The sequence below is a fragment of the Thalassophryne amazonica genome, chromosome 20, assembly GCF_902500255.1.
Source record: "Thalassophryne amazonica chromosome 20, fThaAma1.1, whole genome shotgun sequence".
NCBI classification, from domain to species: domain Eukaryota; kingdom Metazoa; phylum Chordata; class Actinopteri; order Batrachoidiformes; family Batrachoididae; genus Thalassophryne; species Thalassophryne amazonica.
Window position 1 is genome coordinate 20,376,350 of NC_047122.1, and position 5,438 is coordinate 20,381,787.

At 38.4% G+C, this 5,438-nt stretch overlaps 1 pseudogene; it reads right to left on the bottom strand.

Annotated features, from left to right (window-relative positions):
* Positions 1-2,390: 2,390 nt before the first annotated feature.
* LOC117502107 lies at positions 2,391-3,045 on the bottom strand (annotated as a pseudogene).
* Between the last annotated feature and the right edge of the window lie 2,393 nt (positions 3,046-5,438).

The window sequence follows — 5,438 nt, forward strand, 5'->3', positions numbered from 1 at the left end:
GTGTTAATTTCATACTTGCAGTTGCGTGTGTTCGCTTATTAATGTGTGCACACAGTCGCGTGTACCATGCCGCTATTATTAAACCAGTTCAGTGCTATTTTCTGCCTCTGTGGAAGTGCGCTCTGTTCTCTACTGCTGGTGTGGTGTGGCTCAAAAACAGAGTAATTTAACATTATTATTATTATTATTATTTGTCTTGGTGGATCACTTTCATTGTGTACAGATGCTGCTGAGTCTGGCTGTGGTAAAGGCTGCCATGAATGAAACACTGTGACTCGTTAAACTTTTAAACCGCCGGTTGCTCTGATCAGGTCTGCTGATTTGACCAGACCTGATCGATCAGGGCGTTTGATGAGCACACCGACATGCAGCGAGTGCGCTTTTATTTTAAAGTCACAAGTTTGATCAGACACAGAGAGACTAGAGCACGACAGAGGGAGAGAGAGAGAGAGACAGAGTGAGAGTGAGGGAGAGCATGCGCGCGCGAGAGACTGAGTGACCAACCTGCTGTTTCTGTTGTGTTTCTGGATTTCTGAGATGAGGTTCTATTCCCTGTTCTGATCACACACAGGTGCATTCAGTTCTATAAAATTCAGCTTGATGCATGAATACTAGATCTCTATTGTTTGAAATTCAACTGTGGAGGAAAAACTAATGATCCTGACTTTAATGTCATTGTGGCAACTCATAATATGTGGACAAAAACCCAGGTATGTGATACCGCTATGCGGTTGTGTGTACTGTAATAAAGCTGATTTTGGTGTGATTTGGAGGTTATAAGGATTTTGTGTTGATTTTATGGATTTTCTCACTTGGGTATACAGGTGGACCCTCAAAGGGGTTGACATGTATGCGAAAAAAGTTGTTTTCACCCAGAGACACCAGACTGATTACGAGTGACTGCAATGAAGTCAGGCCGATTTGTCATGAGTCATGTCCGGTAGGCTTTTTTGCAGTTGCGCACTTGGGGGGTGTTTGTCAGGAAAATGATAATTTCTCTACATTGATTACAGACCTGCAGCGGGTCTGTAATCAACTTTTCTGCAGCACGGCTTTGCTTTGAACATTGAACCAATCAAAGCAGTGATTCGCAGATCGAAGCAGTGCTTCGATCTACGATTCATGGAGTCTTTGTTTTTCCCCGCTAAAACCCTGAAGAGCATATGTTTGTGAGTAATATTTAATATTTTTATGTTAAACCGACCTGTTATGGTCTTCTGAAACAATTGATAGATGTATTTTATAACTTAAAAAAAAACAGGACCGATGCTAAAGCGTTAGCATGTCTATGGCGTTTTCAATGTTAAAGTTAGCGGTTCTGTATAATTAAAGGCTCAGCGTTCGTTGTCGTAAAAGAGTCAAATTGTAATTTTTAAAATGTATTTTATTCATGTATTAATAATAATAGCAACAACAATAATAGTCTACATAATAGACAATAATAGTCAATAATAATAGACTAATAATGTTACAATACAATTTTAGAGAAAGAAACAAAAAGAACCTAATGAAACAAAACACAACAGAAAAGATAAAACCATGTAACAATGAAAATAAATAAATACATATAGAAATACCTGTTTCCTGTGAACACCTAGTGAGTAGCCTACTCTCATTTAGGTTTTGAAACTTTAAGTGTTTTTGTGTGATGTGCACAATTTTCAGTATTTTGACTAATACTACCAGTCATTTACAAACCTAGATAAACTTTAATATAAAAAAATCAGTCCGTTTTTGATTATTAACATTTACTTGTACTTTTACTTTCAATACTTGAGTACATTTAGTTGTACGTTACTTGTCATACTTAAGTACAATAAATACTAGATACTTTAAGACTTTTACTTGAGTAGCATTTCAATCAGTGACTTGAACTTATACCAAAGTAATTTTTTAAATGGGTATCTGTACTTTTACTTAAGTGTGATTTTCCAGTACTTTATACAACACTGTATATTCCTGTGAGATAATGAGTATATCTCATCTAAATCAATTCTAAAATTTACCAGTAATAAAATTATAAAGATAACTGAAGAGTGGCAGTAATACATATTCAAGAAACTTAAAGTTTATGAGCAACTTCACCTGTTATCACTCAAGCACATTGTAAACATTGACACAATGGAGTTTGATGTGGAAGAGTTCAGAAAGTGTGGCAAAGTGTTACATCTTTCACAAATGAAGCAACATGAAAATCTTTTGGTGAATCAAAAAAATAGTTTAATCTCTGATATGATTTAAAACAAAATGTTTCAAAGACTCTTTCACTGAGTCTGATTTGTAAAATTCTGATTGAACTACAAGTCCTTTACATTTTTTTGCAGTGTAGTCCTTCTCTTCCAGAAATAAAAAAATATAAATAATCCAGTTGTTGAGTTCCACGTCAGAGGGGTTGTGATCAGAGCTCATGCTGGCTGTGTGTGAAGGTCGTCCTCTTGATTTTGTTCATGTCCTCCTACACGTCCAGGTGTGTGCTCTGGTCCACCTGCTGCACTTTCCTCTCAAACGTGGGGTAACTGGAGGCCAGAAACATTCCCCCGACCAGCATCAGAGCAAAGGAGACCCAGCCGAGGTACAGAGCCGGGCCCCAGGTTTGCCGCAGCAGTGCTCTCCAGTGGCTGAGTTGTGTGATGGCATGTCCACGCCACGGGAACCAGCAACAGGATTGCAGACACAACAAACAGAGCACCAGAAACCACTTTGACCTGGCCTCGCTTGGGGAAGAACATGGTCCCAGCTGAGCCCTTCACCACAGTAAAGGCCCCGCCTCCAATGGCGGCCATGATGAATGCTTGCCATGTGTGAAAGCTTCCAGACAGAGACATGAGGGACTTGTAGAAGGAGCAGTGCAGGCTGCCATCGTGGCCCAAGTCCCAGTGGTCCCATTCCAGCCACACGCCGTCCCAGTAGGCAGGCAGACTGGCTGTGGTGTTTTCCAAGGTGCCGCTGATGTTCCACAGAGCGAGGCAGCGCATCAGAACGGCACAAAGCCACCCGGTGAAGCCCAGCTAGAGCCAAGGCCGCCAACTCCAGCTGCCGCTTCATGACTTGGGCCGCTGGCCTGCTGTGCACGCTCTTACAAACTTGGAGTTAACTGGAATCCTGAATTGAAAATGTATTTTGACTTAATTAGCACTAAGTTTTCAGTGAGGTACAGTGATGCCGGTAATGCGTTACTCTAATCTAACCACTTTTTTTTAGTAACGAGTAATCTAATGCGTTAATCTTTCCAAATCAGTAATCTGATTTAAGTTACTTCTCCACGTCACTGTGCGTTACTATTATTTTTGCATAGCAGCATTAAACTTGGTCCGTGGGCAGGGGGTCGGGGTTTGACTGAACTGCCCACTTTAAGCGAGCTGTGAGCTTTTCATCCACGGTTTTCTGCAGCAGCTACGACTCGTCCTCACCTCTTAAAGCGCAGTGACAACAGCACACCTGCACTGAGCTTTACAAAGACATTTTTATGCCTTTTTTCTCCTTAATTTAGAATTCTGAGCTGAGCCGCTCCGTATCTGCTCGTTAAAAACAGCTGATCCTCCGTGACACATCAAAAACTAACACTATTTTCCATTCAAATGCACCTAAACTCTCTGAGGACCACATGATGTGAAAACGCAATAAAACTTTCTCACCTGTAAATCTGGTCATGTTTTCTGCATAAATAAATGTTATCCATTCTTTGTGCTCAAACGCAAAAGCAGGGGCAAATATAGATGGAATGGGGGCGTGGGGCAGGGATATGCCCCCCTCACAACACCCCTAGATTAAAGGTCCAGTTTTGAAGCCTTTTTTTACTACAACTACTAATACTCCTTATAATAATAATAATTACAAGTAAAATGTTTGAGAGAATTTAAATGTTAGAAAGAATTTAATAGTTACAATTATTAACACTTTAGGTTAGAAATGGCAGGTTTTACTGTTACAGTGCTGTCAACAGTTAAATATGAGGTCAAGAAAGAGGTCTTTATTTTACTTTTTATTTACTGTCATGTTGAGGTGGCAGAGGGTTGTTGTCGGCAGCTGGGGAAAGTAACTAAAAAAGTAACTAGTAATCTAACTTAGTTACTTTTACAATTGAGTAATCAGTAAAGTAACTAAGTTACTTTTTCAAGGAATAATCAGTAATCAGTAATTGTATTAGTTTTGCAAAGTAACTTGGCAAACTGCAGTGACTGACTCACTGCCAACAGCTCTAAGTCCACAACTGACCACATCAAACTCTCTTTATTCACAACACTCGTCATTAAGACAGCACAGCCTTGTTGTCACAAAGACAATTTCAGCGCAGCAAAAAAAAAGTAAAAAAAAAAAAAAAAACTGCCGCTCTGACGTCATACATGACACCGCTTTAACTATTATTTGACGGCGTCAAATAAGGAGTTTTTCTTATTTGATAACGATCTCCTGTTTTCACAGCCAACAAACTTGAACTGCATTCAGCCAATCAGTAAAAAAATGGCAGAAATTAGACAATTCCAACCCACAACAGGATTAAATAGAAAAAAGTCAAGTGCCATCTCATGTAAAACATTTTTGCAAATTAACGCTGCATTTATCAGTAATTTTATTTGTTCTTAAAAATGTGTTATTGCTATTACAATATTTTGCTCTTTAGTCTGAATTATTAGTTTATGTATTTATGATTAGTGTAATTTTTTAACTTTTGTAGTTAGTAACTAATTATATTATAACCTAGTAAAATGTTTCATACATTAATTTTGTGCATTTTCATTTGCATTTAAGGTGCATTCCTTTTCAGATTATGCAGTTTAATCAAATTAATACATAGTGATATATTGTACATATTTTATATTATTTTTGTGAATCATCTGCACACCTGTATTTATTTATAGTTGTCATATTTTGCCTTCATCGGTTTTATTGTGTAGGTACAGGACCACGATTGAAATAAGTGTTTTATGCTTTGTTTGTTTTATATCCTTTGTATGTTTATATGTGTTTTATTGCAGCGGTGTGGCTCTGTGTGCATCCTGTCACGTCAAAGCAGTTTGCTGTGTTGCCATTACGTCAAATATTTTATTAAATTTACTAAAGTTGTATTTACTATAGTAAATGACTGATATATCAGTAATTTCATTTATTCTTACAAATTTTGGTATTACAGCTGAAAGCATTTTGCCATTCAAGCTTAATTCAATTTTCTAATAATTACACCAACAGTTGTTTTCTTCTCACCAAGAAAACTTTTTTTTTTTTTTGCCAGCTTGCACTCGGCCGAGATGGACGCACTTTTCTCTTCTCCCTCCCTCCTTATCTTTCCTGCTTCTGTGGCATGTTGTCTGTGAGGCTGCAGCTTTGCTCTTCTGGAAAACGACAAAAATGGATCTGTTAAAGTGGTCTCTGAATGCAATTGACACTATTTTTTCTACAAGACCTTCGGGGGCGGAGGACCCGACCTGTCCTGCCAGGTC